At 43.7% G+C, this 24,867-nt stretch overlaps 1 protein-coding gene across 3 annotated transcripts in view; it reads left to right on the forward strand.

Annotated features, from left to right (window-relative positions):
- HEATR5B (HEAT repeat containing 5B) overlaps positions 1-24,867 on the forward strand; it is a 2,176,461-nt gene that overhangs the window by 1,572,288 nt on the left and 579,306 nt on the right. The window lies entirely within an intron of this gene.

Raw genomic sequence — 24,867 nt, forward strand, 5'->3', positions numbered from 1 at the left:
GTCCCGCCATCTAGCAGCTTGGCTGCTCCAATTCCCAACTTAGCCAGGTCTGATCTTCTTTCGCCTGCAGTTCAGAATATATTAGTGGCTTCTCATAAAGCTTCCACTACTAAAACATATACTAGTAAATGGAAGCTTTGTATTCTGGGCGAATACACAGCAAGTGGACCCTGTTATAGCTCCTTTGAATAAAATATTAGAGTTTTTAACAGACTTGTTCCATCAGGGTGCTTCTCCTGCCACATTAAGAGTTCAATTGGCTGCCATTTCTAATTTCCATGTGGAAGAATGTGGGGCTCCTGTTATGGCCCACAGACTTTGTAAAGCCTTTGTAAAAGGGTTTTCTCATATTAGACCACCAATTAGATCTCCTACGTCACCTTGGAGTCTAAACTTATTATTATCTAAGTTGATGCTGCCCCCCTTTGAACCAGCCTCCTCTTGCCCATTGAAATTTTTGTCGTGGAAGACTCTCTTTTTGGTAGCCATTACATCCACTAGGCGAGTATCTGAACTTCAAGCTCTCTCCATTAAACACCCTTATTTGATCTTTCACTCTGACAGAGTTTCTCTTCGCACTAATTCATCCTTCCTTCCTAAAGTTTGTTCTATTAACAATATTAATCAATCCATTGAATTACCCACTTTCTTCAAGAATCACTCCAATAAAATGGAGTATATGTTGCACAAATTAGATGTCCACAGACAACTAAGGTTTTACTTGGATAGAACAAAAGATCACAGGAAATCTGATCAACTTTTGTAGCCTTTGCTGATAACAGAAAAGGAGTAGCGGTTACCAAAAGAACTCTTTCTAAGTGGTTAACTGATTGTATCATCTATGTCTATGATTCTTCAGATCAAACTCTTTTGCACAAACCCAAAGGACATTCCACAAGGTCAGTGTCTACATCCCTGGCTCATGCAGCTCGCCTACCACTAGACGCTATTTGTGCGGCTGCTACTTGGTCTAAACCACATACATTCATTTCTCATTATAAGGTAGACAAGGTTTCTAGGGACAGGGCAACCTTTGGTTCCACTGTGCTCAAGAACGTCCTTCCGTGAGTTCCTCAGGAACAAGGAGCTAGGGACGCTACCCATGTGTAAGAACAAACGGCAAGATTGAACACTATCACATATAGAAGTTATGTCCTTACCATAACGTTCCATGTGGAGTGTTCATCTCGCCTTTGTTCTTACATTCCCACCCTCCCGCCCTTAGGAAGAACGTTCAGTTTGGTGCCTGGTCTGGGGCTTTTTGCTTCTGCATTGCAGTTGTTGTATATATAGTTGACATGTATATATATATGTGTTTATATGTATATATATATAGACTCTTAGTTTCTGTGCATATGTGATATTGGCATGAGTGTGCTCTCTCTGACTTCTGGTTTGCTTGCAAACTAGATCTGAGGTAAAGGCAGAGGGGGATTGTGGGTATTAGGTTGTCTCGAGCTTCTTCTCGATGCAGAGCTTGCAAGCGGCCGACACGGAGCCGAGGATCGGCTCCGAACCCATGTGTAAGAACAAAGGCGAGATGAACACTCCACATGGAACGTTATGGTAAGGACATAACTTCTATTTACTGTGCCCCGGAAGGGGCTTATCTAAGACAGATCCTAAACAGAATCATATAGGTCAGAGGGAAGGAGGGGGGGATGGTTGCAGACAAATGAAGATACCTACTCAAATGGAACGTTATGGTGAGTACATAACTTCTTAATCTGAAGTAGGCACTTCATTTGTCAGCAACCTTTGGGACAGAGTCCCCAGCTACCTGAATCCTGGGTGGCCGTTATGGAAGAATATTCCAGAGCACTGCAGAGCCAAAGGACGCCCTACCTCTGGAGACAACATCCAGTTTGTAATGGCTGATAAAGGTATGAGATGAAGCCCAAGTGGCTGCAGAACAAATATCATCCAAGGGGACCTTAGATCTAAAAGCCGCCGAAGTAGCGACGGCCCTAGTAGAATGAGCGCGGACTCCCTGAGGTGCAGGCCTTCCCAAACTCTGATATGCCAAGAGGATACAACTAACTATCCACCGTGACAGGGTAACTTTAGAAACTGACTTGCCTAAATTGGTTTTGGCAAAGGAGACAAACAGCTGGTCAGATTGCCTATGACCAGCAGTTCGATGAATATAAAAGCGTAATTGTCTGTGCACATCCAAAGAATGCAGTTTGTACTCTCATTTGTTCTGATAGTTGGGAAAGAACACGGGAAGATTAATAGATTGATTAATATTAGCTTCCGAAGATACCTTAGGCAGAAAGGACGGATTGATCCTGAGGTAAACTCTATCCTGATGGGAGGCCAAATACGGCGGTTTAGCACAGAGAGCCTGAAGTTCAGAGACCCTTTTAGCTGAAGTAATGGCCACCAGGAAGGCCGTCTTCCAAGAGAGGTATTTAAGATCAACCGTAGTCGCCGGCTCGAAAGGGGGGCTTGTCAAGGCCTGTAGAACCAAAGATAAATCCCATGGGGGTACTACCTCCCTGACCGGAGGTCTGAGAAGGAAGGTACCCTTGTGGAAAGCTTTACAGAGCTTGGAGGTAATTAGAGGGCCCGATTCATGCCCTACATGATAATGCAAAATCGCTGCTAGTTGTACCTTGACTGTAGAGCAGCTAGACCCCTGAAGAAAAAGGGTAGTTAGAAAATCCAAAACCGACGTAAGAGGCGCCGTGAAAGGATCTAAGTGATGGTGCTCCGCCCAGATGGAGAAACGTTTCCACTTACTCCGATAGACCCTTCTGGTGGACGGTTTGTGTGCTGCTACTAGGATGGCTTTGACTGGTGAGGAGATTCCGGGAGTCCTTATCAGGAGTGGAACTGCAGCAACCAAGCCGTCAGCTTGAGGTTGACCAGGTTGGGGGTCGGAAGACCCAGAGGGTGAGTAATGAGATCCGGGAGGGGATCCAGAATCCAGGGTGGATGAATCAGATGAGACCACAGGTACGGGAACCATGTTTGACGAGTACAGAATGGGGCAATGAGGATCATTTTGCTCCCCAACCGACTGGCTTTCTGTAAGAGTTTCAGCATCATGGGCAATGGAGTGTAAGCATAAAGGAGACCGGGAGGCCAAGCCTGTACTAGAGAGTCTCTCGGGGACTCCCCCTGAGGGGGGATTAGAGCGAAGTAACTGTTGCATTTGGTATTTGAAGGAGAGGCAAAAAGATCGCAACAGGGTTGCTCCCATTGGGCAAATATTTGCTTCTCTACTAGAGGATTGAGAGACCATTCGTATGGGGTCAGAATCGAACAACTGAGCCTGTCTGCTAGGATGTTGGACCGTCCCGGAATGTGCGTTGCAGTGAGAAAGCGGTTGGTGGATATTGCCCATTCCCACACTCTCATGGCCTTGCGACAAAGAGGATAAGACCTGGTTCCCCCCTATTTGTTGATGTACCAGACAACTGACATGTCCGTTTGTACCGCAGTCATCCCAATCGGAAGAAGGCTGTGAAGTGCCTGCAACGTCAAAAGCACCGCCCTCATCTCTAGGACATTGATATGCAAGGAGGTCTCTATGTCGTTCCCCGTGCCTTGGACCATTCTGCCTGAATAGTGCCCCCCCACCCCAGGCGAGAGGCGTCCGTGGTCACTGTGGCGACGAGGGGAGGCATCGAGAATGGTCGTCCCGTGTGAAGGCTCGGGGACTGGAGCCACCACACGAGCGACCCTCTGCAAGCCCTGCTTAGGGGAATGGGATGGGACAGGGGGTTGCGAGACAGGGACCATTGCACCTGGAGGGTCCACGGCAGGACCCTCATATTTAGACGGGCTAGGGGCAGCAGAGAAATTGCTGCCGCCATGGACCCTAGAGCCCTCAGGATCAATTCCGCTGGTGGAGCAGGAAGTTGGAGAATGGCCTGAACATGCAACCTCAGGTTCTGAAGCCGATCGGGAGTCAGGAAAGCAAGCATTAGTCTGGAATCCAATCTCGCCCTATGAAATCTATTACCTGTGTAGGAGCCAGAGAGGATTTGGCCATGTTGACAGTCAACCCTAGGCGTGGAGCAAGATTGAGGAAGTAATCCCTGCCTGAACAGAGCAGATGCCTTGTTGGGGTGATGAGGAGCCAGTCGTCCAGGTACGGAAAGACCTGAATTCCCTGAAGCCTCAGGTGGGCCGCTATAACTGCCAAGACTTTGGTGAACACCCTGGGGGCTGAGGTGAGACCGAAGGGGAGGGCCCTGAACTGAAACTGACCGGCTCCCAGCCGGACGCGGAGGAACCTCCTGGAGCGTCTGTCCACAAGAATGTGATAGTACGCATCCTTGAGGTCTATCGGGCACATCCAGTCGTTCTCCCGTAACAGGGGGAAAATAGAGTGTAGTGTGACCATACAGAACTTTTCTTTGGGTACTGCCAGGTTCAAGAGAGAGAGGTAGAGGATGGACCTCAAGTCCCCCATCTTTTTTGGCACCAGAAAGAACCTGGAGTAAAACCCTGATCTGGGGGGACGTGTTGGATGGCTCTTTTTTGTAAAAGCTGCTGAATTTCTGTAGCAGCCACCTCCCTCTGATTGGGTGGTACGTCGGGGAGGCTTCTGGTTTTGGGGGTTACAATAAAGGGAATTTGGTAACCTCTGGATATGATGCGAAGCACCCAGCGATCTGTTGTTATGGACTCCCACATTGCTAGGTGCCTCGAAAGATGCCCCCCGACTGCCTCCAGAGTGGAGCAGCCGGGCAAACCCTCAGGGGTTATGCATGGGCCTCTCAGAGAAGGGTTCTCTGGACCCAAAATTTTGGGACCCCTTCTGCCTCTAGGGCGGCGTCCTCCCTGTCCTCCTCTGCCACGAGAGGACTGGTTGTCTGGAGCAGACTGGGACTGATGTGATTTCTGGAACCACATCTTCTTCTGACCCTTTTGGTTCTTAGAAAAGGACCTCTGGGGAGCAGAGAAGCAGACTCCGATGGCAGACAACGTCTTCCTGTCTTTCTCGCTCTGGACTAAAGTGTCGCGAACGGTTTTGCCAAACAGTGCAGAACCATCAAAGGGGGCATTCGCGAATGATGCCTTAAAGGGTTCCGAGAAGTCACAATGTCAGAGCCAGGCTTGGCGCCTCATTACCAGGCTGGCTCCGCCAGCTCTAGCGGCTCCTTCCGTGGCGTGAGACAAGAGCCGCATAGTGGTGTTAGAAACGGAATGTAGAGTGGACATTCGGGAGGACTACAGCTGCTTGTCCTCTTCCGACATGGACTCTGGGGGGGGAGGCAGCGTATTCTTTTATTAGATCTCGCTGCATCCGGATGACATGTGCCATATAGTTCAGCGCCCTCATGGAGAAGGTTGCTGAACTAAAGGCCCACTTCCCAAGGCGGTCCATTGCCCGAGACTCCTTGCTTGGTGGGTGGACCGCAGAGCTCTCCTGAGCCAACTCCCTCTTGGTGGCCGCCGCCACCAACATGGCATCCATGGGGGGGACCTCTGCTCCAGTGGGTTCTTTTTGCAGGGGGACTCAGGATCCTATCTGGGCACTTGGGGACTGGCTCTACAGTGTCCGGCTCCTTCCAAGCCCTGGTGGACATAAGGTCCACTAGGGGGTCGGGGGGGAGGGGACACCCAAGAGGTAGATGGCCCTGCTTCAAACGCCTCTAGGAATACGGACTCATCGGAAGAAACCTTGGGGGCAGACCACCCTCCCCTAATCCTGAGCATTTCCATGATGTCTCCAAAGGAGATATCCTCGGGGGGTGACCTTGGGGAGCCTTTCCCTTCATCTAAGTCTGTATGAGTCGGGGGAGTCCACGTGCCTCCTCTTACACTTAGCCTTGTGAGGAACCTCCTCGGGGGGGCTGTCCGAGGAAGTCTCACCAGCAATGTCATGTTCCAAAGGAACACCCAGAGGCGCTGAAGCAGGCTGCCCTGAAGGCCGGGTGATGGGAGCCTGAACCAGCTGAGAGGGAGTGCAGGGGGGAGCCAAAGCCAGGACCGGAGGCCCGGATGCACTCAACAGTGCCCTCTCCACCCTTGATAGGATCCGAGAGTTGACTCCCACTCGGATCCGAAGCGGGGACCGGACCCGGGGCCGAGACCATCGGATCCGAAGGACCCGTGTGCTCCGACCGGGACGGAGCCGAAGTCGCACTGAATCCCTCGGATCCGAAGCTCAGTCCACGGCTCCGAGAGGTCGGATCCGACAAGCTCGAGGGACCAGTTGGAGCTGAAGTAACCAGATCCAACGCGGCTCAGCTCCAAACGCTCCGAACCCGGAAAGCGGGTCGGAGAAGGAGCGATTGGAGCAAAAAATGGGGTCGAGCTCCCCCCCGAGTGGGGGGAGGCAAGAGCACTCCCATCTGCAGCTGGGCCTGGATGAACCTCCTCATCATCCGGTCCGTGTCTGCATCTGACATGCTAAAAGTGGACCTCGAAGAAGCCACCGAGGCAGACCTAGAGTGCTGCCTCGATGACCTCGACGGGGACCGGGTCCCCTCCTCCTCGGGTCCCGGTGAGAAGCAAGGGGACCGGAGCCGAGGAGGAGGTGATCCAGAAGCTCTGGAGGGAAAAGCTCGTTTGGAGGGCAGGGCCGAGGAGGAGTCCTTGGTCCGCCGCTTATGGTGCTTCTCTCTCCGTTTGGCTTTCCCGGCCTCCCTCTCCTCAGGAGCTGAAGCGGGAGGTTGAGTCCCGACCGGAGGGATGGAGGCAGGGATGGCTGCAACCGAGGGCTGGATAGCGGCCACAGAAGCACCGGAGGCCGGAGCCGAATCCGGGGGCAAAAGGCCCGCCAGAATCAGCTTCGACCTCCAGTCCTTAAGTGCCCTGGGGTTGAACGCCGCACAAATCGCTCATCCCGAGGAGAGGTGTTCAACCCCAAGGCACCTAACGCACCGGGTGTGGCCATCCGCCGGTGAAAGCTTATGGCCACACTTGGTGCACTTTGAAAAGATGGCTTTAGGGGCCTCCGACATAGTAGCACTAGGCCCCTACACACACCACAAACACACACTACGACCAGCGAGGGCAGGGAGGAAAAATAACCACAAATTAAATTAAATTAAATTAAATTGAGAGAGATAAAGGGCTATGGGGTACCTAACACTCGCTCTCACTCACATGAAGAAAAGGGGGATAAAAATAGAAAAATTTTCTCACAAGTCTTCACTAAGTAGCAGGAGCTCGAAAATCCAGCTTGTAGCTTGAAGCGCAGCAAACTAGATCTGAGGTCAGTCAGGGTTGGCAGGGGATTATGGGTAAAGGGAGGAGCTAGGAGCTCGGATCTATGCTGTGGTAGAAGTTGCCGGCTCGGATCCGAGATCGGATCCGTATCCCAAAGGTTGCTGACAAATGAAGTGCCTACTTCAGATCTGCTGTTGTGCCCACTGTTCCATGCTGGTTAGCCGTTTAGGTTCATAGTTAAATGCTAGACTAATGACCACCAGTACCTTTATAAACCTAGCCATGCAACTCATCCCAGTTGTGTCCCTATGTATCATGGGCATTTATTAAGAGGGAGTATGTTAGGAAGTGTCTAGAGGTTATGTAGAGGTGTATGTTAATGTGGGCATTACTGTCTGCCTGTGGTAGAGACATGAGGGCTGGACCTGGTGTGAATTTCTGATTTTCCATTCATTGGCCAAGATTATGGTTAAATAGTGTTAGGAATGGACTCTGCTTTATGTGGATGGGGATCCCCTGAGATGCATATCTGTCTTGTCAACATGTCTTAAATATTAGAAGCAAAATTTCAATCCTTGGATCTAGTAGTTCTGATGCTCTTCATTTTGTGGGTGTGCAAATGGTCTGTCAAAACTGGATCCGAGGATGCCTTGTATGCCGGTATGTCCTGTATCTCACCGTTTCCCCTCCCAACTTACTTGCAAGCATTATATGAGATCCTGACTTAAAATCCTTTCTGAATACTATGTATCCTTTATGCCCCCCGTGCTTCTCTCCACTGACCTTCTCATAGTAGTAGGTTTGATTTTTTTTCTAAGACTGAAATTTTAGTTAACATTTTGCATTGCTGTAGAAGATAAAAAGTGGATGATGTCACATTAAATCTGAGGATTTTCAGTGCACCACATATTTTTTTAATCACTGTATAAGGTCAACAGTTAGATATTTAAATACCACTAATGCAAAATATAGATACTGCATACAATGTCAGAATGGGATATCTTATTAGTTAACTCGAGCATAAGCCTGAAACAATTCTTCAGCAGGAAGTGTAGTCATACTAAGATTAAAACCACAGGACAAAAAGTACAGAAATATACATTCCAGATTCTAAAGGTGAAACAGCAAAGAACATAACCAGTAGTTTAAGTATTTAACAGCAGTCATATAATCAAAGTAAAAAGTGCTGAAAAACAAAGTCCTAAATTAGACTTAACACAAATCTAATATAACATTTCTCCATTAAACAATACATGAAAGACACATGCTTAAAGAATGCAATATTCATATAGAGAAAGAGGGGGAGAACAAAAGAATAGCTGGTTCTGTTTATGAAACACAGTTTGCCATGCTTCATGAACTGGTAGAAAACTACCCATTGCAGGTAAGTATTAAATTGTTCCATATCCTTGGGTATCACTTTATTATATTTAGAAATTTATTCATGACTCTCTACAGCTCTAGTTAAGATCTAGGGACCATCTTCCAAAGTAGCATGGAATGTTCCTTTTAAGACTTTTTTAACAAAAAGTTTAACCCAAAAAGACACAAAACAAAGTAAATTGTTACTCTTTCTAGAAGCTTTTTTCCCATAGGAGTCCATAGAGTACAATAGTGTCAACTTGCATTCTTCTGTTGTTGCAATGAAGAGGCAGTTAGTCTTTATTTACATGACCCTAAGCATTTTGAATTGATTTACAGTCCAAAATGTGTGTCAGATCTGACGTTAAATTGTCATTTCAAATATCACAAAATGGTGAAGGCAGTTTTTCTATCACAGCAAGTTTTTGAGGGTTTGTTTGTGTCTTTCGGCTTTTCCCGGTTAGGGGTCGCCACAGTGGAACTCCGGTCCGCTAATGATTGGCAGTAGATTTTTACGTACTGGCTTGCCGGGCCTAACGCACAACCTTCAACAAAGGAACGCCCATTCACGCATGTCACTACACAGAAGATGCTCTAACTGAGAATTGAACGGGCAATGACTAACTGTGAGGCGACAACGCTACCGCAGCACCACCAGTTTTTGAGGGTATCGCTAGGTAATTTGAAGCAATGTAAACCGTTGATGGATCAGTTTTGGATAAAATTTCCATTCATTGGTCAAGGTTAGTTTGCCAGTCTGTGTAAATATGAAGGTCATTTAAAAGAGAATCCCAATAACTGGACATGTGAGTATCAGAATGATAACTTGAGTCTGTAATGGAATTGTACACAAATAAAATAAATCTTTTTTTTAATACTGTAGCCAGGATGACATTAAATTACACTTGTCTTTGTTGTAATCCAAATAAAATTTAACAGAGGGTATGCTGGCAGACTGAGAGACTACTTCACCAGCTTTGCCTTATTCAAAATTATTTTGCTGTTTTCTAATACATTACAATGGAGTTTACCTGATAGCTTTGAAAATTAATTTTTCCTATGTAGTCCATTAAAAATAGTAATGTTAGGATTATCCCGAAGAGGTTGTCAGAGAGGCAGTTCATTCACTATATTATTTCCAGTGACAATGCATGTATGCAATTAGAATTTTTAATGAAGAGGACAGTTAGGTATTTTAGAGCACTTACTAAGAAAGGTGATGATAATATGATAATATAGAAGAGAGTTAAATATTTCATTTATGATATCATAGCAAGAATCCAAAGAGGATATGTACTGTGGGGGTTTGATTCATAAAGAGATTGATTTCTAGTAGTTTAATGATTGCAGCTGAGGTGTACAAACATCTATGATTTCTTGTGATTTGGAAGTTACTTCATGCTTATATATAAAGCTTTGTTATTCCATATGAAGCCTCTAATAAGTTTGTTTATTGTTAAAACATTCTGGAGGAATGTGATTGTTTTCTTGCTGAAACAAAATAATCATAGATATTTATAACAGTTAGTGAAGCTAAAAATATATCCCAATTAGTTTAGTATTTACCACCTAAGCATTTGAGCTTATCCAGTGAGATATTGAACTTGGTTTTAAGATCATCAGAGTCTTCAAGAGACAAACGTGTTGGTGAAAAAAAGTGGATTTGTCAATTGTCAATTTGCAGTTCAAAACTTTAGTGTAAACTTTTATTTTTTTAGACTTTAGTTATAGCTTCTTTGGGATTATTGAAGTACAGTAAGATGTCATCAGCAAGTTATGTAATATTAGTTATCCTTTTACCAGCTCTTATTCCCACATGGTTGAACTATCTTTTAATATGTGCAAAAAGTAATTCAAGGAAAATAATGGGGGATACAGTGGTGGAAGGCAGCATTGACAAATGCCAAGTTGTATATTAATAGTTGAAGAGTTATAGCTATTTATTGCAATAAATATAGATGCTGACTTATATAATGTTTTACCTCATTGATGTATTGACCAAGAAGATTTGGCTTTATAATATCTCAAAGAAAATTAGAGTATGAGCATCATTGAATACCTTACTAGTTTCAAGGACAGAAACACTTTTCACATTATTATATTTTTGATTATAAAATAAATGAGTTCTAACCTAAGATTATTATTATGACTTTGTCTCCCCTCCATAAAGCCAGACTGAAGCCGCAAGACAGTACATTCAGCAAGTATTCTGAAATGTTTAGCTAAGGTTATTGTAAATAATTTAATGTCTAAGTTTACTAGAAATGTAGAGTGATTGTTTTTAGTTAAGAGAGGGTAGGAAATGGGTTTCAGAACAAGAATTGCCTGAGACTGATTTTAATACTTATCTGCAATACCCTTCTCTCTCTAACAAAAAATAAAAACTGACTGTGAGGGATTAAAATTAACTTAGACTTTTATTTCATATAAAAGGACACATTGAAGCCACTTGGGCCTGGTGTTTTTCCCAACTTAAGAGATGCAAAATCTTCTAGTACCTCCTGTATAGAAATGTCTTTTTATAAAAAAAAGTGCTACAATATCTGAAAGTACTCTTCTTAAGGTAATACTAACCAAGTAATGTTAAATTTGTATTTGATGGTAGAGTGTGGAGACTCGTATACTGGTTTGTAAGTATTAGAGAAAACATTTTAAGATTTCTTGTGGTTGTATATTTTGTCATTTTCTTTGTTGCATGTTACACTGTTAGAAATATGGCATAGTTTCAGTACATTAGCTTTAGCATGTAATTCTGTATATTTTCATGTATTTTTAGTTTTAAAAACTCTTTTGATGCTTGATTTTTTTTTTAGTTTGCCTTGAACCGTCATTATGTGTGAGCATTTTTCTTCATCAAATTTATTTTGTCTCTGCTCAAATCGGGCATTAAGCTTTCTAGGTCGTAGGTGGTGTATTTTTTTTCATTTTATTTTTTCTTTATGATGTCTTGATAATCTGAATATCTTTTAAGGCTGATCTGGTATCAAACTGTAGGTCACTACTTTGAGTACCATTAAAATATCTTTAATTTGTTTCTCCTCTAACATACCAAACTCAACAAAAGAAAAAACTGTGGAAAGAACAAACTGGATACGCTCCAAACCAACGGGTTGTTCTGTAATACGGAATCACTCAGTCTGAAAATCCAGAATACATAAACCTTTTATTGAAGCACAATACACAGGCTTTTCATCGGAAACACTCCAACTTCATCAGGAACGGAAAACAGCATCTCTCACAAACAGTTACCTTGAATACAAAATTTTAAAAAGGTCACATGGTCTCTGTGTTGTATCAGACTAAATACTGACACACCCACAAATACTAAATCGTATGATCTTCAAAAACTAAATAAACATACTAAAAAGTTGAAATACATCTATCGATTAAAATGTTAAAATGTTTTAAAAAAAGAATCCCTGTAAGATGTAAAGACAAAGGCACACGATGTATCGGTGGAATATACAAACAAATTTGTAAAAACAAAAGTACGACACCGCAACATTAAACCCCTATGAATAAGGTGCTGTTGCTGAATAATACTGAATCGATCTAAGACTTACAACAGCTGACTAACCCATGTAGCACCTACTTGAATGAATAGATCACAAAACTCTTACTGTCCCAATATAAATTCACCCTCTAACTTGATCTTGGACATTGTGATCTTTGTAGATTTATTATGACAAGCTTTAGTGTGTGTGATCCAAAAACGACCCAGGTCCCATTTAGTAATCCATAGCAATGCTATTCCAAGATGTCGAAATTAAAAATAAATCAGTCCTTGACCATGTGTTGTGAAGTGGTTGGAAGAAGGTATAATCCCATTCTTCTGGAAGAAGAGCTCTACAAGGTTCAGAGAGATCTTACAGTTTCATAAGATTATTAAGAAACCTGATGGATCCAAAACAGATTTATCAAATTCTGAACCTAATGTTACTTTCCAGTCTCCTACCAGTTTAAAATTGCGAACATTAAAAGATGTTACTGACTTGAAGAAATTAGGTAAAAAGGTGTGGCTGTCATCAAAAGAAAGCTGTAGCTAACGGTTTCATCCAGTTAAGACTTTTACACTTCTTTAAAAGAAGTCTGCCTTCAGGATCTTCATTATTCTGAGTTATTTGGAATGGGAAGTTTTTTATAAGATTGCCATGGCATTATTTTTTTGAATCTTTAAGGGCAAAAACTGTTTTTATAAAGTACTAAATCCAACATTCTAGTTATAGTTTGCTGCATTGTAAGACATACAGACGTACCTCTTACCAGACTGAGCAAGGAAAGATTACTCTTAGTTGTCTGCCTGGTGCCAAGTTCCATCAGATCTCACACACACACACGCATACACACACACACACACACACACACACGCCCTTGAACAACATATACCAGTATGTCTCTGTCATAGTACCACATGTGGGTGTCATTGACGTAAGACGTAGCACCTTGGACTGTATGAAGAAGACAAAGTGGCACTCTCATATTATGTGTCCCAGGCAGGCATGAGCTTAACATTGAGCTTCATTGTGCCTTCTCTAGGGATGATGCTGTAATATGAGCAAAAAATAATTGATTTCAGTAACTGACTTAATTTTTGGTGTTATTCTAACGACAACCTGAGAAGACATGATCGACAAACCACATTGCTTCACCAGGGATGGCTTGAACCTTTCGCCTCTATGCTTTCAAAAATTGGCAAAGATATTAACCATCCCTTTAGAGGCTTTTTCTCACTATGGCAACTGGATATACCTACCAGTATGATGAAAGAAGCAAAGGTGTTCTGATCAGTGTTAGGAACCTTAACAAGAAACTCTGCAAGACCGCCTTACCCTGGAGGAAGTAGACATCTGTTTAGTAATTGAGACATGGTTTAAAATGACAGGGAGTACTCTGGTTATGCAAGGCTATAATGTCTTCCACACTTTTAGTCCAACCATTGAGCAGAAGGAGAAAAAGGTGGAGGTGGTTTTCTTCATTCAGAAGAAACTCAAATTAAAGCTAGTTAAGCAACATGATGCACTGTATCTTTTTCATATCCATATCATCATCACAAAGGCTCCTTACCACATATATTGGCTGGCTATAGAACTTCCTGTATAACCCAAGAAAGCCACAGTGCTTATCTACAACAACTACAGTCACCCAATATTAAAGGTGATCTAAACTATCCATATATAGAGTGGGAAAACTATACCACCCCTAGTGAACAAACACGGAAATTCATACACTTTGTCAGTATAAACTCCCTGGAACAACTACTCAAGGGTACCTACTAGAGATTATAACATCTTAGATCTTGCCCTTACTATTATTAAAGTGTCTTTCACCATCTCTTGCATATCTTTGTCAGTTATAAGGTTTGACGATAAAGTTGTCTCCTTTGAAGTAAAATTGGATCCAGGAACCACTTTCTCCCCTGGTATCTTTAACTTTTCTGCAAGGCAAACTGTATACTCCAAAGTGATACATTGGCAAGCTACAAATCCCAGTCAAACCCTGTTAACTCTGCTGAATATCCAGAAATATACTAAAGTATACCATCATGTAAACACTTGCATAGATGTGGCTGTACCTGGTAAAGATAAGTGAAGGGCATACCACAAAACAACCCCCCCCCCCCCCAGGAAGAACTATTAACATCAATAACATCAACAAGCTTTAGAATGAAAGGAAGAGAGTATTGACTAAAAGTAAGAAATACATAGAATGAAAGAGCCCACTTCATTAAATTAAGGTACTTAATTAAATCTACCAAAGCTAAGTCTGAGGCAAAAATAACCACCCAAGCACAGGACAGTCACAAGGCTTTTTTGTTATTTTTGTAATCGGGAGCACAACACAACAATGTGCTGAGCTGATTGTAAGAGATGTTTTCTACACCAAAGTTGAAGCTATAGCTAACCTTCTGGCCAATAAATTCAGCTCAAACTTTACGTCCAGCCCCCATCCGTGTCGCATGAAATATCTGAAACCATCTAGCCACCAACAGTCACACAAGACCAAATCTTTAAAGTGCTAGCTGAAGTAAAAAATAGTCACACCCCCAAACAACACTGTTCAGCCTTAGTCTTCATGCAGGTTACGTACCAAGTTATTGGAGAATAACAACAGTTATTCCTCTGCATAAGGCAGGACCTTTCACAAATGCAGGCAGTTACAGACTCTTAAATTTATCAGTAAGAACATAGGGAACCTCCAAACACTGGACCTATCTTAGTTTGGATTTGTCAAAGGCAGGTCGTGCTTACTCAACCTGGTGGACTTTTTTGAAAAGGTCACCAAAGCAATGGATTAAGATAAAATGGTACATATCACCTACCTCAACCTGGCTAAGGCTTATGACACAATGTCTCACTAACACTTAGTAGGAAAGCTTAATAAACTGGAATAAACACCTTCATCACCTGCTGAATTGCCATCTGACTCACAGATAGGAAGAAGAAGGTCAAAATAGGGGAAGCTACCACCACAAAAAGATAAGTCAGCTGTGAAGTCATTGTAGGGTTCAGTTTCAGTGCTGGGACCTCTTCTGTTTGGTATCTCCTTCTCAGAAGTAAAAGCCAATACCAACAGGTTCTGGCTAGCTACGTTTGCAGATGACAACAAGCTAGGAAGAGTGATAGGGCCCCCAAAGACTTAGCCATCTTACAAGAAAGCTTGTCCCAAACAAGGAACTGATGCCAGACTCACGGACTAAAGCTAAATGCCAAAATAGTGCATTATCATCTCCCTTGAAAAATTGTCATGGAATTTCCATGTGGGCAATACACCCCAATGAGTTGATCCAGTAATTCAGGATTTATGACCTTTCATGGACAGTGACCTAGCTTTGACCAGCATATGTCCACTATGGTAAGGAAGTCCTATGTTACACAGCTAATAAACAAGGAGACTGCTTCTAAGTTCAGGGATAATGATATCTCCCTTTAATCAGCCCTCATTAGGCCAGTCATTGAGTATAATGCCCTCTTTAACGTGTGTCTGTCCTATATGGACTGCTTCAAAGTCCTACCACTGTATTCAGTCTCCTACAGACTGCTAAAAAGTGACCTGTGCCTAGCATACAAGACATATTCTGACCTGTTACTGATACATTTACTTCATATCCTTAAGTCAAATGGTATCAGAAATACTCAACTCATGGACCAAAATCTCTTCTGCAACATTAACAAAACAGTTTGGAGGGACAGGTACATCTTGCAGAGGATACCACTGCTCTGGAATATACTACCCATCCACAAAAAGTAAAGCTCATCCCTGATCACATTCAAATGTAACTTGGATCAATGGATGCAAAATAGGAAATTATCTCCAGGACCTCCCCCTGTGGACAGAGGGAGCTCCTACATGCTTTATCCTTATGCATGGCCCCCTCCAAATATCTATATTTTGATCTAGTAATTATCACCAGAGTAATATATAAATATAAATATAAATCTTGGAAGCAGTTAGGTGACTCTAAACACTAACAGAGATGTTAATTTTAAGCGCAAAATATGATACATGGGCAGCAGAATTTATAAACTTGTTTAGCTTGGAATGCTGCTTTGATGTAACTTAACTTTCTAGAACACTTAACACACTCCAGTAAACGGACTCTTCAAAAAAGCAGATCCCCTGTGCTTAGCCGAACTACCTGTGGGTCTAACCCCAACAGCTCCATGAAAGACTAGCCATAGAGCTCTGCAAACATAGAGCAGTTTAACACTGAATTCATTAGATATAGCTACATCTCCCCAAACAGAACTCTAAACTCCACTAAAGTAAAGCATAAAATAATGGAAAGCAAAAGTCACTAGTGGAGGGTAACTTATGAGTACTGATACACCCCCTGTACTTTTACCTGACCTCACGTGTGTCAAAAGTAGTAAAGCGTATAGCAAAGTGTTCATTTTAAGGCTCAAACTTTAGCATTTACTTATAATTACATGCTACCAGTAAAGCAAAATAGTTCTTAATACTGTAAATCATAGGGGGAAAATGATCTACACAGTACATTGTGTTTATTAACTTGATATAAGTTTTAACCTTCGCAACCTAGCTATATAGTAATAGTAAGTCACAGTGTGATCCACTGAGGAGTCAAGAGATAAATTCATTATCACAGCTAGTCTACCAGTGTAATGAATTCTGTCTAGGTAGAATTTATAAATCTAATCTTAACTTTTGTTCTGCATTCTATGCTCCATATAATCTTAAATTTGGATACCAGCAAGGACCATTCTAATACAAATTAATGTATTTAATTTTAAGTATAAATAGTCATCAGTGAGCTTGCGATAAATTTTTAACAATTCACCCCGCTTAGTTTCTCTTTTCAAGCACAACTTGTCGGGGAGGAACCCTCCTTACCTTCATTTTTATTTATATATTTGTTTGCTTGTTTGTTTTAGGCTTGCCATATTTGGCAACAACTCTTTCCTACTTTCTGTTGCCTGTGTTGCTGTGCTAAAAGCTTTTGTGCTCTGGAGTTGTCATCAAAAAATAATTACTTAACAGCCTTTCTAAATTCATGTATATCATCCAAATACTCCCTTACTTTCTCCTTAGCACTGATCATTGAAATTGCTGCACCCAGTGATTACATTGTCTTACATACAGAGAAACACAAAGTTATAAAATACCAGAATTTGCAGGCAGAAAGGAGAGTAAACGTGGAAGAAGGAAAAAATAATTTACAGTCTTATTTTGATATGATACCAGTACATGTAACTCTGTATGAACTGCAGGAGGAGTCAGTTCTGGGTACGTTGCTGGTTCTGTGAAGAGCACTTTTGGCTAGCAACAAAGATTGCAACAATATTAATTTCACAAACTGTAATCATGCTTTGACTTAGGAATTGGGTCCATTCCAATCATGGTATCAGAAACCATAAAGATTTGGAGAAATTAAACCGTGTGTGTGGGGGGAGGGGAGGGTCCCTTTGTTCCTTTCTTAATTCTGTGAAGTCCTCCTTAACTGGCTTAGCATATTCTTCTGTTAAAGCTCATTTGTCAGCAACCCCTGCTTCTCTGCCCTTGAACCCACCAATGTCCTCTCGTTTTGAGGTAAAACAGTTCCTTAATGGCATCTTTCATATCACACCAGCAAGAAAACTTGTTTCTCCTCTTTGAGATTTCAGTTTTGTCCTTGAAACATTGATTCAGGCTGCTTTTGAGCCTGCTTTTTCTTTGCAACATTGCACCTGGAAAACTGTATCTGATATTGTTAATCCTTGTTCATTCCTTACGTATGGGTATCGGTTCCGAGTTCAGAACTGAGACGGCCATTTTCCAATCTCGTGTCAGCTTTAAACTCTCGAGCTAAACTCTTACCCACAATTCCCCTCTCCCTGTTACCTCAGATTTTGTTTGCCGCGTTGCCATCCAGTCGTGTCAAGCTACTTCTCTTGAGCTAAGTACAGTCAATTGTTGTTTAATTGCTTTACAAATTACTTTTCTGTCAGAAAAGTTGATATTTTATTGTCTCTTGCCCTATTGCATCTAGCGTTCATAATTTCCTCTGATTCTTTTTTTCTGTCCTTTACTTACCCTTTTTACCGCGAGGTAATTTCTTCTTACCATCGTTGGTAATCCCTTTCCTTTTCTCTTTCATACCTTCCGGTACTCTCTTGTACCATTGTCGGTACTTTTCTATTTATTAATATGGCAGATAAAAAGGGTAGTCCAGGGTTTAAGCGGTGTTCTGATAGTGGACACAAACTACCTACTTCTGATGCACACTCTTTATGTGTTTATTGTTTGGGAGCTTCCCATTTATCTGTTGAACCACCTTGTGATATATGTGAAAACTTTTCTAATAGAACTTTGTTAGAAAGGAAAAATAAACTGTTACTGAAGGGACTTCTAAAATCTCCCTTTTCAGAGGCTATTTCTGGGCCAGAGGTCTTAACCCCTCCCAAAGCCCATAAGAAAATGGATGTTTCTACTAAGGCTAAATCCTTCCCTTCGTCCCCGGCTGGGGACTCTCACCAACCAGAATCTAAAAAGGCTAAAATTCAGTCAGCCCCATTGCTTTCGGTGCCCAGACCTTCGGCACCGAGGCCTTTGGCTCCACTAGTGATTTCGGCTCCGTACTCTCCTGCAGTCTTCTACACATCGACACCAAGGGGCTCCTCGGTTCAGACCTTTACCATTGTATTGGCACTGACCGTTCATTCGGCTCAGACATTGGCTGCATCGGCTCTGAGATCTTCCTCAGAACCGAGGCCTTTAGTAATGACTCCAGTTTTGTCAGTTCCAGTTTTGGCACCGACAACCACTTCGGCACCGATCCCTGTGTCGGTGCAGACAATCACATCGGCACAGATGATTTCTTCGGTGCAGACTGCAGTAGTTCAGTCTTTCTCGGCACCGTTGTCCTCGGTGCGATCAGATGAGATGGGCACCGTGTCTGCCTCCTTTGTGGGCAGGCCTGTTTCTCCCTCAGTCTCTGTGAGGTCCACTAGAAGTCTTTCTGAACATAATGTGTTGCGTCTTGTGGACCAGGCATTCTTGGCCAGAGGTATTCCACCCCCCCAGGAACTATCCTTCCTTGGGAGGTGATCACCCATCTCCAAAGACACCTTCTTATTCTTCTCCTTCATTGCCTTTGAAGTCCATGGATGTAGTACAGTCTTCCTCTTCTGCGGTTCCCTTTATGGATCTCACTAAGGAACCACAGTTGCCTTCGTGGCAGGAAAGCTTTGTTACGACCCAGGATGTCAGCTGTGATGTGCATAACTTGCTGCTCCACAGCCATCCAGGGACTCCGAGTTGGCAGGCTGAGCCACTTAGGGGTGGAGTGCCCTCTGTCCTTGACATACACTCCTCTCCGGGTGGACCAGCTTTCTAATTGATAGAGAAGGCTTTCGCTGCTGCTGGCGATACCGGACTCTCTGTACCTCCGCCCTCCTCTGGTACACTGGTTTCACAAGTCGCACCTAGCAGACACCGGGTGCAAGGGTCTCAGGACATATTCCCTCAGGAATCCCCTTTTCCGTTGTCTTCCCCAGCTTCTCCCACTGAGGAGGTACACTGGAAAAGATTGTGTAAGAGGAAGCACATGGACTCCACAGAGGAGTCTGTCACTGAAGACACAGATTTCGATGAGGGTGAAGGATCCCCTCGGTCACCCTCTGAGGTATCTTTTGGCGATATCCTTGAAATCCTGAAACAGAGAGGTGACTGGCAGCCCTCTAATCCGACCCCTGAGGAATCTGTGTTCCTGCAGGCTTTTCCCGCCTGGCCCCCTACCTCCTGGGTTACTCACCTGCCGATGAACTTGTCAAGTTCATCGTGCAGCATGCTTGGAAGGCCCCTGATACTGTTGAAGCTATTCCCCGAAGGCCAGATAAGATCTTTTCCCTTCCTGCTTCAGACCCCCATTGGTCCAAAGGTCTTCCTGTAGATGCTTTGGTGTTGGCGGCCGCAACAAAAAAGGATCTGGCAGAAGAAGAAAGCCAGACTGTCCATCTGCCTAACCGAGAGTCCCGGGCCCTGAACAGAATAGGGAAGCGCACCTTTGCTTCAGCAACCTTTGCTATCAGGTCCCTGAATTATATGGCACAATTTACCAGGCTTCAAAGGGATCTGGTTTCTGAGCTCTCTGAAACCTTGGCTGGTGCAGTTCTGACGAGGTCCGTGACAAAGTGGCCTCTCAGCTGGCCTCCATTGAGTCTATATCTAACTCCTCTATGCGATTGATATCTCATGCATCAGAAGGAGCAGCTAGAGCGGCAGGTTAAGCTGTGGTCTTGAGACGACGAGCCTGGATGTGCTTGTGCAACTTTGCGGAACCCTTTAAGTCTTCCTTCCTTTATGTCCCCATTGAGCCCTCCTCGTTGTTTGGGCCCAAAGTTAAAAGCACACTGGCCAGATGTGAACAAGACGGTAAGACCCTTTCTGCCGTAGGTGTCCGTTATTCTTCCCCTCAATGTGCTTTCTCCCGAAACCAAAAGAGTGGGAAGATATGGTTCAAGAAATTTCAAGGTCCTTTCCGGGACACACAGTCCGAGTTCTCCCCCAGTGGCAGAGGGGGAAACTCACAGGGAAGATGCCCCTTTCAGGGCAGAGGGGGACTGCATAACCAGGGTTCCAGGGATTCTTTCCCTGGTCAATCCTACCAGTGCTCCTGAAGAGCGGCCCAACTCCTTTCCTCTGCAGGTGGTTGGAGGACGTTTCTCCTTGTACCCTTCTGCCTGGCTAACCATCACCACCGATTCTTGGGTACAAAGTATCATAACCAGAGGTTATCATATCCCCTTCGATCTTTGTCCCATCCCTTCAAAAAATCTTCCTGACATTCCACCCAGTCAAAGGGAAGAAGCAGCACTAGAGATAGAAAAGCTGCTAAGAAAAAGAGTCATCCAGATAGTCCCTCCAGACCAGTTATGATCCGGATTCTACTCAAGACTATTTTTGGTGCCAAAGAAAACTGGGGACTGGAGACCAATTTTGGAAAATGACTATTGGATGTGTTCTATAGATCTTCAAGATGCGTACTACCACTTAAAGGTGGACAGGCCATCACAAAGATTTCTGCGCTTCCGTGCGGGAGCTAGTCACTACCAATTCAGAGTACTGCCCTTCGGACTCTCTACAGCCCCTAGAGTGTTCACAAAGTGCTTGGCAGTTATCACAGCTCACTTGCGACTTCAAGGATTTCAGGTGTTTCCGTACCTAGACGACTGCCTCATTTCCGCCCCCACCAGACAGCTACTGGAAAAAGCCCTGGCATACTCTCTCCTCGCTACTCAAAGGCTAGGCATAACTATAAACTGGCAGAAATCCAATCTCACCACATCTCAGTCGACAGAATTCATAGGGGTTATCTTGGACACAAAAAACTGCAGAGCTGCTATTCCAGAGCACAGAATTTTAAGGATAAAGCAACAACTAATTCCAATCCTTTCAAAGGAAAAATCCACGTCTCACTCTGTCCTACAGCTGTTGGGTTCCATGGCAGCCTCCATCACCATTGTTCCCCTGGCCAGGTTTCACATGAGGCTTCTACAATGGCTACTGCTCACCCAGTGGTATCCTTTTCAGCATCCTCTTTCAGCCATGATTTGAGTAACCCACAGGTGCAAACAGGATTTAAATTGGTGGATGTCACACAGTCTCTCTCAGTGGTCTCGCCCCCTTTCCCCCCAGCAACCCAAGGCCACAGTGACCACGGACGCCTCCCTGATGGGGTGGGGGGGCTATGACAGTCCAAGGCACTTGGTTCCAACCAGAGGCTCATCTGTATATAAATGTTCTAGAGCTGAGGGGCGGTGCTTCTGGCATTGCAAGCATTCCATCCCCTGCTGTCATCTGGAACAATTGTGATTCAATCAGACAACATGGCGGTTGTATAGTACATCAACAAGTAAGGTGGAACCAAATCTTACCCCCTTTGTCGAGAGGCCATGAGGATATGGCAATGGGCGATGGCTACCAACCGTTTTCTTCTAGCAATGCACATTCCCGGGAGTTCCAACGTGATAGCAGACAGACTCAGCAAGTGCATTTTGCAACCTCATGAGTGGTCCCTGAATCCCTTGATAGCGGCGGAGATCTTCCACCGCTGGGGCCGTCCTTGCTGCAACCTCTTTGCATCTCCAGCCAACTACAAATGCAGCAACTACTTCACCCTGATTCCCCCTCAGGGACAGTCTCCCAGGGACGCTCTAGTCCACAATTGGCCCTCTGGTCTTCTCTATGCATTTCCGCCCTTTCCTCTCATTCCCCAGTTTCTGAAGAAAGCCTGGTGGTTGAAGAGCAAGTTAATCCTCATAGTACCGTATTGGCCATGACAGATTTGGTTCCCATTCCTTTGGCCTCACCTACTAGATCGACCATGGATCCTCTATCCAATCCCGGAGTTGATCTCACACCCACAGAACCTGATTCATCCCAACCTGAACAGCCTGAAGCTAATGGCTTGGCTACTCCAGTTCCCTTGATTGCCAGACAGAATGATCTTTCTTTACCAGTACATGATATTCTCATTGCTTCTCATAAGTCCTCCACTAGAATTACTTATCTGAGCAAGTGGAAAAGATTTACCTTTTGGCTGAAAGATAAAAAAGTAGACCCCTTTTCAGCACCAGTGTCAATAATATTAGGCTATCTGGCCGACCTGTTTCAATCGGGTCTATCGGCTTCTACCATTAGAGTTCATTTGGCTGCAATTTCTAATTTTCATGAGAGTGTCCAAGATTCCTCTCTTATGTCCCATAAATTGTGCAAGACCTTCATAAAATGTGTTAATCATCTGAAGCCATCTTTTAGAGAACCTGTTCAACCATGGGATTTATCACTAGTTCTACAAGCTTTGACAATGGCACTTTTTGAACCAACCTCTTCTTGCGACCTCAAGTATTTGTCATGGAAAACCTTGTTTCTGGTCGCTATTACTTCTGCCAGAAGTATTTCTGAACTTCAAGCTTTTTATGTATCAAGAGTCCATACTTGATTTTTCATAGAGATAGAGTGTCTCTGAGAACTAATCCGTCATTTCTGCCGAAAGTGATCTCTGAAATGTCCATTAATCAAGCCATTGAATTGCCAGTTTTCTTTCCCAACCATTCAAACAGAGTATTGCCTACATACCCTTGATATACACAGTCAAATCCATTTTTACCTCAACAGGACTAAACATTTTCATAAATCTGACCAGTTATTCTTGGCCTTTACAGGATCTAGAGTAGGATCGGCTGTTGCTAAGGTCACATTAGCTAGATGGTTGAAGGACTGTGTGACCTTTATTTACACACAACGTAATATCTCGTTGCCTACTACCATGAAAGCTCATTCAACTAGGTCGGTGGCAACTTCTGCTGCCTTCCATGCCAGAACTTCTTTACATGACATCTGTGCAGCTGCAACTTGGGCTACGCCTCATACCTTCATCAATCATTACAAATTGGATTTAGCCTCCAGGGGAAGAGCATCTTTTGGTTCTATGGTGCTCAGGAATGTTCTTCCATGAGAGCCTCCCAGGAATAGAGGTAGCTGGGGACTCTGTCCCATACATAAGGAATGAACGAGGATTAACAATATCAGATAAAGAAGTTATATCTTACCATAACGTTCCATCTGTGTTGTTGATCCTCGTTCAGTCATTACGACCCTCCCTCCTTCCCCCTCCTGTAGTTTCTAGTGGATCTCACCATCCAGTTCTCTTAGGTTGTTTGACCAGAGGTAGCCTCTACCTTCTTTAACTTGCAAACACAGTCTGAGGTAACAGGGAGAGGGGAATTGTGGGTAAGAGTTTAGTTCGAGAGTTTGAAGCTGATGCGAGCTTGGAAAATGGCTGGCTCGGTTCCGATACCCATACGTAATGACTGAACGAGGATCAACAATACAGATGGAATGTTATGGTAAGACATAACTTCTTTTTTCTAGTTGTTGTTCAACCAAGAGAGTGTCTGAAGTTCTGGCTGTAGTGGCGGGTCCTCCCTTTTTGTTTTTTCATAGGGACAGGGTATCTCTGTATACTAACTCTTCTTTTAAGCCCAAGGAGGTCAATAAGTTTTCTTAATCAGTCTATCCAGTTCCATTCCTTTTTATCTTCTCCACAATTTGCTAGTGAGAAGGTTATTCACACCTTGGATATACATAGACATCTCGGGTATTATTTAGATTAGAGAAAGGCTGTCCGCAAATCTGAGCAACTTTTTGTTTCTTTTCTTACCAGGACATTTATTTGGCAGTTGTAGGGAAACAATCTCCCCTTTTATGTCTAGGGCCATTTCCCTTTTTTATTCTTTTCATGGTAAACCGCTCTGTGTTTCAGTTTGAGATCATTCTATGAGGGCAGTAGTCTCCTCTGGAGCTTTCTTCAAGGGTTTGGATATTAGATCCATCCTTGAAGCTGCTACTTGGTCCTGTGTCCATACATTTACAGAACATTACAAGTTGGATGTTATTTCCAGAGCCAGGGCAGGATTTGCCATTATAGTAGCTTTGGTAATCTCCCATATGTTATGAACACTAAACAGTGATAAGGAAGGACATAGTACAGCAGTGTAAAATCTTACCATAACAGTAGATGTCCTTATTTTCACTGTTGCTCTATTCATGTAGTCCCTCCCTCCTGCCCTGCTCTTTTCTCTTTCTTCTGTTGAGAATGCTTTGCTCTCTGAGGGGTCTTTTCCTTCTTGCTCTGTTTCTCTTTCCCCCTCGATATGCATGTTCTCCTTTCTTCTGGGGTTGTTGTAGTTCACCTGGGGCACTTCAGTTGTGAGTATTGAGTATGTTTGCATCACCTTTTTGCCCTCTGCCTCTGTGGGGAGCATACATCTAATGTATAATGCTGGGAGGATGTAAATGCTTTGTTATTCTGGCCAAACATTGAGCTATCCTTGGCAGGCGATCCCACATGTGATGAATAGAGCAACAGTG

Source organism: Protopterus annectens, chromosome 1.part2 (genome assembly GCF_019279795.1).
Source record: "Protopterus annectens isolate FY-2018-M chromosome 1.part2, PAN1.0, whole genome shotgun sequence".
In the NCBI taxonomy this organism is placed as follows: Eukaryota; Metazoa; Chordata; order Ceratodontiformes; family Protopteridae; genus Protopterus; species Protopterus annectens.